The following is a 15,714-nucleotide window of genomic DNA, read 5'->3' as shown; positions in this document are numbered from 1 at the left end:
ATTTACACGGATTTAAATACTGGATCGTGGATACCGATGTTCTTTGGTGGTTGGGTTTCAATTAATTACACATCTAAGAAATGATCGACCCGAGACTATACAAGACTACATACTCTTCATTTGCACTCATACATATCATCCTCATTCATCCTCTGAAGTATTATCTGAACGGTAATTGCCTTTCTTTCAGGAAAGAAAGAAGTGTGAGAGGGTGAGAGAATTTTGTTTGCAGGATTTCTTATTTTATAATGCAGGCGTTAAGTATCATTCCCGTGTAAGGGATGAGGCTATTTTTAAACATTAATAATTGCCGTTATTAAAAAAAAAAAAAAAAAAAAAAAAAAAAAAAAAAAAATGAGCAACAATGTTACTGATTATTCCCAGTTATTGCATTGAACTAAAAAACTTACTATCCTTCATGGTATACAGTAAAATTCAGGCGTCATAACTCCCATTCCCTACACCCACTGGGTTGGTCTAGTGGTGAACGCGTCTTCGCAAATCAGCTGATTTCGAAGTCGAGAGTTCCAACGTTAAAGGCAGTTACTTTTAAACGGATTTGAATACTAGATCGTAGATATCGGTGTTCTTTGGTGGTTGGATTTTAATTAATTACACATCTAAGAAATGATCGACCCGAGACTGTACAAGACTTCACTTCTTTTTTTAGACTACATTTGTACGAGTACATATCATCCTCTGAAGTAATAATATCCGACGGTGATTCCCGGAGGCTAAACAGGAAAAAAAATTCCCATTCGCTAGAGTTGAAGCGCCTCTCGGGTATACTCTATACTCCTAAGCGTATATAATGTTTATTGTTTGCTATATTTACGAAAAAACAATTTGTAAATTATTTGTATAGAATTAATTCTGTTCAGTAATGGTAATTCTATAGAATGAAAATTAATTTTTATTATTTTCTTTTAACGTAATTAAAATCAATTAGTTAATTTTTTTTTGAACAGTGTTTAAATGTATGGGAAAAATATATTGTAAAAATAAACGAAAAAATGACAGTGTCAATTAATTAATTCTACAAAACAATAAGTATATTATATGAAACTTTTACAAAAGTTTCGTAGCAGTATAACTTTCAAAGCACAAGTTTTGTTTTATGCTACAAACAACTGAGATAAACATTTGAGATTCAGATTTTCCGTTAATAGTAAAAAAATGAGTAAATTTCCATTGTTCCAAGTTTTAAATGAAAAAAAAAATTAATAAATTTTTCATTTTACATTACTAAAAATTTAACAAATATTAATTTTTATAAATTTATTTTTGATAAAACATGATGTAAAAATAAAAATCTACAACAAAGGGATATAATCCTTCTTAACTATTAAATGATCTTATAAAGAAAAAAAAATATCAAGAAAGATGTTACTGAATATTCCCGATTTTTGCATTGAACTATAAAAAACTTAACTCGTTCCCGATTATAGAGGAAGAAACTAATATTATTATTCTTTATTGTCTTATTTATTTATAATTAAAAAAAAATAATAAAAAAAAGTTTCCTAGATCATAATTACATTGTAAAACTCATCAGTTTTCTAAATCAATTCTGCACTAAGACACTTAGTTTTAAAATATAAAATGTAATTAATAAGTTTCTTAAATTAATTATTTTATTTCAATAAAAATGAAAAGAAAAAAAATTAAGATAAAATTAGCTGAAATGGGTTCAAAATCCGTTTCTTTTTTCCTGTAACACATTAATATGAATGCGCTGTGCGTTGTAAGAATAAATTACTGGATTAGTTCGCATATTTTCCGGATTGGATATTAACCTTGAGCGCTCCTTCAAAACGAAATTGATGGAATTTACTAAGCTATAATTAATGTATTTATTTTTGCTATGTAAAAAACAAAAGCTGAGGTTTATAATTCAGACTTCCTATATATATATATATATTTTTTTTTTTTTAATACAACAAATTAAAAACCACTTCGGAAATTTCTTATTGTTTATCTGTATCGTAATCATTCTGAAAAATTTATAATTTTTAGTTAGAGGTAATTTTAATTTATAAAATAATAAGTTTTATATATATATATATATGAGATTTTATAATTATTCAAAAATATTTATATTTCTACAGCAACTGTTGTTATTTTTATAACAGTGCCTTTGAACCTGTGTTGTGAGTGTACAGTGTTTGACCTTGAGTTGACCTCTAGTAGAGTTGTATCTTGCCCTGACTGGTACTGGTGAATGTTTGTGAATGAAAAATGCTGCGAGTGTAGAAAATAGAAATATAATAATTTACTCTATATTTGTAGAATTATTATTATTATTTATTAAATCAAACTAATGAAAATATTTTTATCTATACATCTTATTTTATTTTAATGAAAAATAGATACATTATGTTCATGAATTTAGATGTTCGTGTAATAATAATATTACAAAGTGTTAATAATCATTATTCATTTAAAAGCAGTTTTAAAGAAATAAAATTTCATAATAATATACATTGTAACGCGAACAGTTTCAGTAACTGATACGGCATTACACATTTTTAAAAAGGTTCCTGTAAACGATTGTCTGATAAAGCTTATTCTCTTCTGTCAATTTTTTGACTCCCCCCTTAAATACACAAAAAAGCACAAGATTTATACTAATAAAAACTGGATTATTGATAATCTAGGTAATTGTACCTAGATATCAATTTCTAGGTAATTAATTAATTGTAAAGTCAACTAACTAAGGGTGTCCCATATAAAAAGCAACCCAACCTTATACTGGTAGGTATTGAAATAATAAAAAGGCATGTGTAAATGTAAATGTAATTTTTATTATTACCATCCATTACCTTACATTTAGAGTAAATGTTGGAAGTGGCCGCCATGTTCTTGAATACAAGCTTTTTTAAGATTAATTCATCATCATGTATCATTTAAGCTTCGAAGCTTGGGCATGGGAATATGAAAAGGACATTTTTTAACGTATTAGAAATTTCATGCCTGGCCGGAGATTCGAATCCAGGACCTCCGGATGAAAGGCCAAGACGCTACCACTACGCCACGGAAATCGATTTTTTTTTTCTTATCTACGTTCATTTAATTATTTTTACATTTTAACTCCTACGATTTATACTTAAATGCTTATCCTTCCTGATAAAACATTTTTTTATTTGAATTTTTTTTTTTATTTTGTCGTCAGTCATTTGACTGGTTTGATGCAGCTCTCCAAGATTCCCTATCTAGTGCTAGTCGTTTCATTTCAGTATCCCCTCTACATCCTACATCCCTAACAATTTGTTTTACATATTCCAAACGTGGCCTGCCTACACAATTTTTTCCTTCTACCTGTCCTTCCAATATTAAAACGACTATTCCAGGATGCCTTAGTATGTGGCCTATAAGTCTGTCTCTTCTTTTAACTATATTTTTCCAAATGCTTCTTTCTTCATCTATTTGCCGCAATACCTCTTCATTTGTCACTTTATCCACCCGTCTGATTTTTAACATTCTCCTATAGCACCGCATTTCAAAAGCTTCTAATCTTTTCTTCTCAGATACTCCGATCGTCCAACTTTCACTTCCATATAAAGCGACACTCCAAACATACAATTTCAAAAATCTTTTCCTGACATTTAAATTAATTTTTGATGATAACAAATTATATTTCTTACTGAAGGCTCGTTTAGCTTGTGCTATTCGGCATTTTATATCGCTCCTTCTTCGTCCATCTTTAGTAATTCTACTTCCCAAATAACAAAATTCTTCTACCTCCATAATCGTTTCTCCTCCTATTTTCACATTCAGTGGTCCATCTTTGTTATTTCTACTACATTTCATTACTTTTGTTTTCTTATTGTTTATTTTCACGCGATAGTTCTTGCGTAGGACTTCATCTATGCCGTTCATTGTTTCTTCTAAATCCTTTTTACTCTCGGCTAGAATTACTATATCATCAGCAAATCGTAGCATCTTTATCTTTTCACCTTGTATTGTTACTCCGAATCTAAATTGTTCTTTAACATCATTAACTGCTAGTTCCATGTAAAGATTAAAAAGTAACGGAGATAGGGAACATCCTTGTCGGACTCCCTTTCTTATTACGGCTTCTTTCTTATGTTCTTCAATTGTTACTGTTGCTGTTTGGTTCTTGTACATGTTAGCAATTGTTCTTCTATCTCTGTATTTGAACCCATTTTTTTTTTAAATGCTGAACATTTTATTCTATTTGAATTATACTTTTCTATAAATTTTATTACTTGTAGTAGTGTATCTTTATTATGTACAAGAAAGGATTCCTTTTTAAAAAATATATGCTCCTTAAAATGTTTTATTTATTAATTTTTTTAATTTTATATCCGGTATAATTTTGAGAGATGTTAAATTTTACTATATTTAATTTTTTATTAGTAGTAAAACCATACAAATTTTATTAGGCCCGTTGATAAGCAGATGATCTGTTCTCCACGCGCGTATAAATGATATTCGTATGTGACTAATGAGCTCAACGGAGAGATCCGCGCGCGGAAGATACCTCTTTTCAGCTCTTCCGCGTCAGCTTCACTGAACAGGTTGTAAGTTGCATTTTCGAGTTGACACCCGTGTGATGCATCATTGTAAAGTGAAACTTGTTCAGTCCCCATAATGTGAATATTGAATTTTTAATTATTGATGTCGGATTGACCTAATTTGGAAAGGCATGCATCTTGAGAAATAAATATTATTTAATACTTAAATTGTAAATAATTACTCTTTCAGTTGAAATAATAGATAACCTGTTAAAATTGCAAACCTTTGTATTCCAGGTTTTTTATGAGTACGTCAAAGGATGATAAAATAATTTTTTATTTTAACTTTTCATTATCTTCTCGTAAATTAGTGCGTAATGTCATGATATCTTTCGAACTTCTTTGAATAAATAAAGAATGTAATAACATCTTCTATGCTTAAGTTTTCCATTTTAAGTAAGTAATATGGAACTAATATTTTTTTTATATAAAAATAAAGTATACACTTATCAAAAATTGTTAATACTGACTTTCCAAGCGCTTTAGGATTTTTCCTCCATCATAGGGATTGATTATGAATTTTATAGTTGTGCATATAAATTTTTATAAATGGGAATTAAAATGAAAAAAATTAAATTAAAATTGTTATGTTCATAACAGTTGAATGTCAATAGTTAAAATATGTCAACTTTAAAAGAAAAACGTCTTGTCAGCAAGATAAGTGGATGCTTTGTTTTTATATAAATTGTATAATACCAACGGTGCCAGAGGTTAAGAAAATTAAAGCTAATATTTTCAAATTCCATCCGTCTACTTCCTACAAATTGATAAATCTCCGTGTACTGTATAATCTTGAGCGGCCACACGCAAAATGCGAATCGTCCGCTTGACAACGTAAGGACCTTATTTGAGGAGGAGGTAGGGTATTTCAATACCGAGGTTTTTTACTTAAACTTCATGTTAATACATTTTTGAAAAAATAAAATTACATCAATTTTACCGTAATTCTGAATTTGTCTCGTTGTTAAACTAGGAGATTCCCAGGGACGATTTTTAGGAGTTTTCAATAGAGATGATACTCTTGTTGGATCTTATAAATCAGATTCCTAATTTTGATCATTATCTAACTATCAGTGTTCTTTCAGCCAAATTTTATTTGTTTTTATTTTTATACTAATCGTCTTATTACAAAGAAATTTATATACGTTTCAGTGAAGGTAACCTATAAAAATTTGGAAAAATTACAATTTTAAACAGTTAAACATGGTTTACTTCCTTGCACGAAGTAAAGGAAGTATTGTGATCATCAAATTTCGATATTCAGATTTAAATGGAAATATCCATTTTGAACATCCCTGAATCCATTTTGACTAGTTTCGGCGTGACTTCTGTACGTATCTCGCGCATAATTCAAAAACAATTAGCCGTAGGATGTTGACATTTTTTATTTAGGACTGTTGTAACATCTAGTTGTGCACCTCCCCCTTTTGATTGCAATCGACTGAACCAATAGTGTCAAAAAAGCCCGAAATCCAAAAAAATTGGATTTTGGACTTTTTCTTAACCGCAGTACTCATCGAGAGCTTTTCAATGATATATCATAAACGGTACTTATTTTCATCGGTTCCAGATTATAGCCGAATAGAATTTTTATTAATGAAATATTTGGATCTTACAAGGGGAAGGCACATCGGTTCGCATCAGACTTCATCTCCTTTTTTTTTTAACTTTTTTTAAAATTTAAATATATTTATAATTTATTAACCTCTGATTGTAAAAAGGTTTTACGATAAATAATAATTCAATAATAACATAAAAAAAAAAATCAAAGTTATTAATGAAATAAAATTTTATGTCCTTTTCATTAAAAAAAAAAAAAGTGTATATAATACGCGTACAAGGAAGTCATGTGGTGTCCACATTAGATTTTTTAATTATCTTCATTTTTTTGTGTTTTATTTAGATAAAAACCCTACCAAATTACCTGTTTGTTTAACAGTCCTTATGATATATATATATCATTAAGATATGATATATGTATATATTAGCCTCTGGAACCACCGTTAGGTATTACTTCAGATGATGAGATGAAATGACAATTTTGCAGCGTCTGAAAATGCCATGTCTAACCGGGATTCGAACCCGGAATCTTCGGATGAAAGACCGATACGCTACCATTCGCACCATGGAGGCCGGCCTTTATGATATGTTAAGAAGACATATAAATAAATATACCGTTTTTTTAATTTTTATTATAATACCCTTATCATACTGTCATTTTCGTACAGCTGCATTATATCTTTACCGATAATTTTACAGTTTTATAAGACGGTTATAAAACTACGTTATCAATTATTATTGTAACGTAACAAGGTAATTTTATTTCACTTCCGCATCACGTTTCCTCTATGCAATTTTTTTTATTGAAATTGTAATTTAAAAAAAATACCTTTTTAATCTAACTTGATTTATGTTCGCATGATAGCGAGAAATAAAAATAATGTTTTTAATAAATGCTTAATTAAAACACTTAGATACCAGTCTATAAATCATTTTACCATTTCGTTGCGATTCACCGTCCTCGTTTGATAAATTCAAAAACAAAATTGTCCCGAAAAATTGAAGTTTCTAACGATACTTTATTAACATCGGTATTAATGAAGACAAGAAAGGAGGACTACCTGCGGTATGATTGCGCTAAAAGTCTACCCTGTTATTAAGAAAATATAATTGCAATTAGACGGCTGGCTGGAGAATATGACTAGAATGGAAGAAGATATCCCTAACATGTAGAAAGCCAGATCTATAAAAAAATCCCAAAAAATGTTTTTGGAGTTTTTGGGTCATTGATTTTCTTGAAGCAAAATATTTATGTATACCTATAAACTCACAAAAAAAAAAACATTCTGTAGGTTTCATTGAAATCGATCCGTCTACCGTTACGAACGAAATGTAGTAACGAGCTTTGTTTTGAGTTTAGAAAAATAAAATAATTATTTGTAAAGCGTACAAGGTGAAACTTAATTGTACAAAAATAAATATTAAGATGTTGTTAAATGTAATATGTCAAAAAGGCGTAATTTAATAACATAACAAATCGTGAAAAATTTTATTTAATAAAACACAGTTATATTTGATGCAATTGCAATATGTATTACTTAAATAACACGCTATGCATTGAAAACAACTGGCGTCAACAGTTCGAGACGGCGTTAGGTCGGTCGGTCGGTGTATAACGTTGTAGATGGTAGGTCCCACTGTGACGTTGGGCGCCAGGTTGTCGACGCATGCCATTCCATTTAGTGGATCAATGAAAAACTCTTTTCTTTTTTATTTGTGTTTAAATAAATTACTAGAAGTTTATCACATATCTATGTATAAATAATCATTTCCAAGAATTTTATTGTTGTATGTTTCTTTTTGTACCATCATATATTGTAGTAGTTTTACTAATCTGATGATCACGGTTCGTGTGAGTCATGTTAGGCGTCTCAAGGTCATTTTGTATTCCTATTATTTAATTAACGTTATAATATGCTGTCGTTATTCCTCTTGAGTTATTACGTAATATCTATATCTTTTGAAAGGAACATCGGCCAAAGTTATGAAAATAATTCTTTCAAAAACTTAATCTGCTGTAATTATTTGTATCCATTAATGTTTTTATAAAAGACATTTCCTACTTGTTAATACTTCCATTTAAGCGATTTTTATTTTAGAAATATTAAGGATTATGCTATTAAATGTTTCCGATTTTATTATATTTCTACAACACTACACTTGCACTTATACATATCATCCTCTGAAGTTATACCTCACGGTGATTCCTGGAGGCTAAACAGGAAAAAAAGGCTTCAAGGACCACATAAATATCATTTCATGCAGTTTTTTCTTTTTCTTCCAGATGTTCATTCTTTCGATCTATTTATTTCTTCTTTCTTCAGTTCATTCTCTGTTGAGGTTTTTCTTTTCACCTATAAGGAACCTTTAATTCAAAATTTTTCTTTCTGTATTTTTTCGATTTAGACAATCATTTTCTGTAATGCTGAACTTTTTGAAATCTTCTTTCTTCTGTTTAACATAGCCACCATGATCTGTGTAGTTCCAGAGTTTCTAATAATATTATTAAATTATTAAATTAAAAAAAATTAAAGTTTTATTTGACTCGCCCTTCATCATATGACATTTTTATATTAACAATTATTCCGTATTAAAAGTATAATTAAGAAAAAAGTCAACATTTTTGTTAAAACGTGGTATATCGGTTTACCCCTCTTGACCAAAAGACGTTCTATCATCAAAATTATTCTTACTTTTTTACTAAAATTTGGAACTCTGTTTTTTTACTACCTTGTACGAAGTAAAGGAAGTATTGGGATCGCGAAAAATTTCGGTTTTCAGATTTCAATAGAAATATTCATTCTGACCATCCCTGAATCCATTTTAACTAATTTCGGCGTGACGTCTGTACGTACGTATGCATCTCGTATAACTCAAAAACTATTAGCCGTGGGTTATTGAATGTTTGGATTTAGGACTGTTGTTAACATCTGGTTGTGCACCTCCCGTTTTGATTGCAATCGACTGGACCAAAAGTCCCCAAAAAAGCCCAAAATCCAAAAAATAGTTTTGGATTTTGGACTTTTTCTTAAATGCAGTAATAATCTTTCATTAAGAGCTTTTCAACGATTTCATAAGTGGCACTTATTTTCATCGGTTCCTAAGTTATAGCCAAATAAAAGTTTAATTAATGAAATATTTGGATTATGCTATTAAATGTTTCCGATTTTATTATATTTCATTTTTGATATATTTTATTTCCTACCTCACTTCTCAATCGAACACGAAAAACAAATCGTAGAGGTGTTATTAATTTTGTTACAATCCCACTGTCATAGAATATATACGATAGTATAGAACTGGTAAGAAAAAAATTATTGACATTTCCTTGATATTCGATTAGAATATAATATTATACCCCGGGTTGGTCAAATGGTGAACTCGTCATCAGAAACCAGCTGATTTCGAAGTCGAGAGTTCTAAGGTTCAAATCCTAGTAAAGGTAATCATTTTTTTGTACGGATTTGATTATTAGATCGTGGATACCGGTGTTCTTTGGCGGTCGGGTTTCAATTAACCACACGTCTCAGGAACGGTCGACCTGAGAATGTACAAGACTACACTTAATTTACATATACATAATCATCAGAAGTAATATCTTACATCGGTTCCGAAGGCTAAACATTAAAAGAAAATTGTATCCCGATGTTGATGGATAAAAAACGAACAATCGCTTAACACTGTGGAGGAACCGTTCGAACTATAATTGCGGAGATGCTTCGCAATATATCAAACAGGAAGTGGAGACGCGTAGCTCTGTGCGTTTATCACGGTGGTGCACCTATTGATCCGTTGGATAAATAATTCGTAAATATAAACGTTTAAAATAATCCCTACGTCGTCAACGTATATTTGTCACGTGGTACAACCAACGTGGTGACTTCTCAATAACTTCTTTTAGTAGTGTACACAATATGTTATTGTGTACACTACTCTAAAAGAAGTTAGTTTTGGCTTTTGTAATTTAGTTGGATTTCATTTATCAAAGTCATCAATCGGAGGACTTTAAATCAGGGAAAAATTAAATATATCAAATTAAATTAACGTATTTTACAGTGCGGCCGGGAAGTCATTGTCCTCCTAAAGTTAACGAAAATACGAGTTAGGATATGTGTTTAGAACGTACGGTATTTTAGTTGAGTTCGGTTGGCAAACGTTTTTACAACTTCACACACTGAGTAAAAGACAGTTGTCCAAAAAGGGTTGACACGAGTAGTTACAGAGTCGAGGAGCGGTTAGTGACAAGTGTATGGGTTCATAAACGACAACGTACGAAACAACCAATGAAGCTAATTAGTGATACGTTTCAGTGACGCTTTAATAAGCTGCCACCACGAAAAGCAACAATGTTGGGTTGGAAAAAGTGCGTTTGAATTAGGCAGTATTAAAGATAGGCCGCGGAGTGGACAAAGTTAAAGCGATTAGAAACATGTGCTGCTGTTGGAATTTGAACTGAATGATGAAATCAACTCGTAAACGGTCAGCTGAACTTCGTACACCGCAGATGACAATGCGAGACCGTATCAAAAACGACTTGAAAGTTAGGCCTTTCGTACGATTTTCATCGATGAACTGTCAGATGCAGACGAGGAAGGTCGCGCTGCATCCCGCCGGGCTTTATTAGACAAATTTTCCGCTGCAGTGCACTGTGGAAAGGTGCTTTTTACTGACAAATGTCATCCTGAATGACATTTTGTCATTTTGAATGACAATTTCCTGAATGTCATCCTGTCGCAGTTCGCGTGCCAGAAATATGTTATTTTGGGTGAAAGAAAATCCTTATTACGCGACAGAATCGGCTGTAATGATACCTCATCATTTGTTTGGTCCTTATTTTTTTTGACGAGCCAGTGAATGCACAAACTTATTTAGAGATGTTGGAGGCACGGTTAATTCCACAGCTTCAAGAGAAGGATCTCATGGAACGAGTACGGTTGCAGGAGGACGGAGCACCTACATATATTTCTCTATCAGTCCGCGCGTTTCTGAATGAAAAATTTCGAGGACGTTGGGTAGGCCGCGGTACTCCAGTATCACCGGCTTCGTTAGCATGGCCACCACGAAGTCCTGATCTCACCACACCAGACGATTCATTATGCGGAATTATCAAGGCACACGTACCTGCACGTCGCTATACCACAAATTGCGTGACGCTGTGAGGGACGCTTTCCGTAACGTAACACCAGAAATGCTCCGTCGCATGTCAGTGAGGACGTGGCGACGTATAAAATTGTGCGTGCAACATGAGAACGAACACACAGAACCGCTGGACCGTTAAAATTAATATTGTGAATGGAGTAAATAGAATAATTCATTATATCGCATTTTACATTTATAACTCGTTACAAATTTTTAGTTGTAACTTTAGGGGATGTAGTGACTTCCCGGCCACTCTGTACAGGACTACACTTCATTTACATTCGTATACGTCATCCTTATTCATTCTCTGAAGTAATACGTTACGGTGATTCAGGAGGATAAACAGGAAAAAAAGAAAAAAGTATATTTATTACACAACTTAAAAGAAAATATTAAGAATGTATGAACTATTGGAAAAACAAGGAAACTCTTGAGTAATGTTTATCTACGTATCATTCAAGACGATTAACAACAGTAAATCCTGCAGAGAAAAGTTTGCAGACCAACGATCGAGACGTTAATATCGATAAGAAATACATCCGGATGTAAGGGTCCCTTGCCAAAACCGTTTCAGAAGACGATGAAGTGACGAATGGTTGAATTTATCAATAAATGAACGGGTGTTTTTTTCTTTTGCCACACGGTTTTTCATTTTAAAGATTAAGATAATTTATTATAAAAGAATAGAAAATATTTCTAAGATAGATACTGGAAGTTATTAAAAAAATTATCAACCGTGAACTTTATATATATATAATTATTTTAATTGCTATTATATTGAATTATTGAGTGCAAATTATTAATTTGAATATTATATATAATCTATGTAGTTTAAATCTGAAGGTTATTTCGTTTATTATGTGTTAAGTAGATAATTTATGCATAATATATAGGATACAGTAAACAATTAATTCTATGTACATTTATATATTCAACGATTCGTGCCAATCGTCTTTGAAAAAATTGTAATAATCTTTCTACATGTAGAATATATATACTTTTTTAATATTACGATTTCGGACACGCTTTTGAATACATTTTAACAAGAATATGATGTTTTAAATGATAAGTGAAAAAAAGCCGACAAAGAATTATAAACTTTACCGGCTCGTCACTTTGTACAACAAAATTTTAAAATGTAAATAAATAATACAACAAAATCAAGCTGTTCACTAAAAATTATTCAGTTTTAAATAAAAATAGTTTATATTTTAATTCGTTTTTTTTATGTAAAATATTTTGTGTTACAAAGTTAATAGTGTTTTTTTCCGCGGATAGGCATTCAAGGACCAAACCCACCGGGTTGGTCGAGTGGTGAACACGTCTTCGCAAATCAGCTGATTTCCAAGTCGAAAGTTCAACGTTCAAATCCTAGTTACTTTTATACGGATTTGAATACTAGATAGTGGATACCGGTGTTCTTTGGTGGTTGGGTTTCAATTAATCATACATCTCAAAAATGGACTTGAGACTGTACAAGACTACAACACTTCACTTGCACTTATACATATCATCCTCTGAAGTTATACCTCACGGTGATTCCTGGACGCTAAACAGGAAAAAAAGGCTTCAAGGACCACATAAATATCATTTCATGCAGTTTTTTCTTTTTCTTCCAGATATTCATTCTTTCGATCTATTTACTTTTTCTTTCTTCAGTTCATTCTCTGTTGAGGTTTTTCTTTTCACCTATAAGGAACCTTTAATTCAAAATTTTTCTTTCTGTATTTTTTCGATTTAGACGATCATTTTCTGTAATGTTGAACTTTTTGAAATCATCTTTATTCTGTTTAACATAGCCACCATGATCTGTGTAGTTCCAGAGTTTCTAATAATATTATTAAATTAAATAAATATAAAAATTATAAATATCATCATGAAACGTTATTAATGATTATAATTATCATTATTATTAATAATAATAATAATAATAATAGTATTTTTATTGATTTAGCTGACCTGTATAAGAAACAGATTTGGCTCACAATTGCAAAAAGATTATAATAATCAATCAAAAAAAATTAAAGTTTTATTTGACTCGCCCTTCATCATATGACATTTTTATATTAACAATTATTCCGTATTAAAAGTATAATTAAGAAAAAAGTCAACATTTTTGTTAAAACGTGGTATCTCGGTTTACCCCTCTTGACCAAAAGACGTTCTATCATCAAAATTATTCTTACTTTTTTACTAAAATTTGGAACTCTGTTTTTTTACTACCTTGTACGAAGTAAAGGAAGTATTGGGATCGCGAAAAATTTCGGTTTTCAGATTTCAATAGAAATATTCATTCTGACCATCCCTGAATCCATTTTAACTAATTTCGGCGTGACGTCTGTACGTACGTTTGTATCTCGTATAACTCAAAAACGATTAGCGATTGGGATATTGAATGTTTGGATTTAGGACTGTTGTTAACATCTGGTTGTGCATCTCCCCTTTTGATTGCAATCGACTGGACAAAAAGTGCCCAAAAAAGCCCAAAATCCAAAAAAATATTTTGGATTTTGGACTTTTTCTCAAATGCAGTAATAAGCTCACATTGAGAGCTTTTCAACGATCTCATAAGTGGTACTTATTTTCATCGGTTCCTGAGTTATAGCCAAATAAAAGTTTAATTAATGAAATATTTGGATCTTACAAGGGGAAGGCACATCGATTCGAATCCTAATTGATCTCCTTTTTTCACTTTTTTTTTAAATTTAAATATATTGATTTATTAATAATTATTAACCCGTAATTGTAAAAAAAATTACTATAAATAGTAATTCAATAAAAAAAAAAGATATGAAAAGAATCAGAAATTATTAATGTAATAAAATTTTGTGTACTTTTAGAAATGTGTATATGTAATTTAATAGGCATTATTACATATGTGTTTATGTATAGATTTGGTGAAAAATCTGATTATGTAATAGGAATTTAAAATGATAATTTAAAATCGTATTACTTTGGGATTTTCTATTTTAATTTCTGGTTAATTTTATCTGCATTAAAGTTAACTAAGGTACTGAAAAATAGACCCTCATAAGAACAGCACATATAATGAGGCATACATCTACGACCTTTAATAAATTGCAAAAAAATATTATCTTTTAGTTCATTACTCCTCGAATATTGTCCAACAATACTCACCATGTCGGAGTTTATCATCATTTCGTATATTTGTTTTTTGTTGCCGGTCATTTAATCCCTATTCGGTTTGATATAATTATTCTGCTCTTAATTTACGTACACGTTCTCTAGTTTTCAAATTTTCTCATTCTTTATATTCATCATCCTCTCTTAATCTTTTAATTCTTTCCTTGGTCTTAACTTTTTCTTCCTCTTTATATTTATCATCTTCTTTTAATTTTGTTATTCTTTCCTTGTTCTTAAAATTTTCTTCCTCTTCATATTCATTTTCTTGTCTTTTTTTTGAGATATATTTCTTCATTTTATCTTCCTTTTTCCTTTATGATTGCTTTTCATTTTTGATTATTTACCTAATAATCCAATAATAAAAACTGAATATTTTACACCTTAAGGTCAAAATTAACATTTGTAACCGGTATACAGGAGTTCACTATTAAATGTAATAGTTTAATTATTATTAACTTTTATTTATACGACACACCAGAAATCTGATATTTTGTTAAACAACTACTCACAAAGATTCGAATAATACTGATCTAGTAATACGAGTAATAAAGGGACTTTTACTCTATTCTAGTATTTCATGTAAGATTGTTGAATAATAATTGTGTAAATATTTGACGTTAATAAAAACTAATATTTCAGCAATCGTGTAACTGTCCACTTTATTAAAGAATTGGAGGATCGCATCTGATTTTCAATTAAAATAAGTTTAAACGAAATGCAGCAAATATGTGTATATATAATTTAATAGGCGTACAAGGAAGTCATGTAGTGTCTACATCAGATTTTTTAAAAAAGGTTCCATGTAGTCTGCTATACAGAGTGTTTATAAAATCCATTTCAAGAATTCAGGAGATGGTCCCCACACTGAAATAAAGAAAAAAACTTTAAGTACGTGTCCGGAAACGCATAGCTTACTGGCTATTCGCCATTTTCTATTTTTAATATAAAAAGTTATTTCTCAGCTTAATCTTATCAAGCTGAAATTTCATATATTGTTTAGGTACCTCGAGATTTACTTGTGTAAAAATAATGAACATGATCTCTCCATCCATTTCAAAATGGCGATCATGTAAACCTAATTTCCAATATCTTTGCAACCGCCACATCCCTCTAATGTAGGTCGTTGTGGACGTCGTAACTTCTTCGTCGCCTTACTAAGGTGCATCCGTTCCGTTCACGTTAAAAAATTAACCCACCGGGTTGGTCTAGTGGTTAACGCTTCTTCCCAAATCAGCTGATTTGGAAGTCAAGAGATACAGCGTTCAAATCCTAGTAAAGCCACTTATTTTTACACGGATTTGAATACTAGATCGTGGATACCGGTGTTCTTTGG

Source organism: Lycorma delicatula, chromosome 9 (genome assembly GCF_047948215.1).
Source record: "Lycorma delicatula isolate Av1 chromosome 9, ASM4794821v1, whole genome shotgun sequence".
Lineage (NCBI taxonomy): Eukaryota > Metazoa > Arthropoda > Insecta > Hemiptera > Fulgoridae > Lycorma > Lycorma delicatula.
This window is presented reverse-complemented; position numbering follows the sequence as displayed.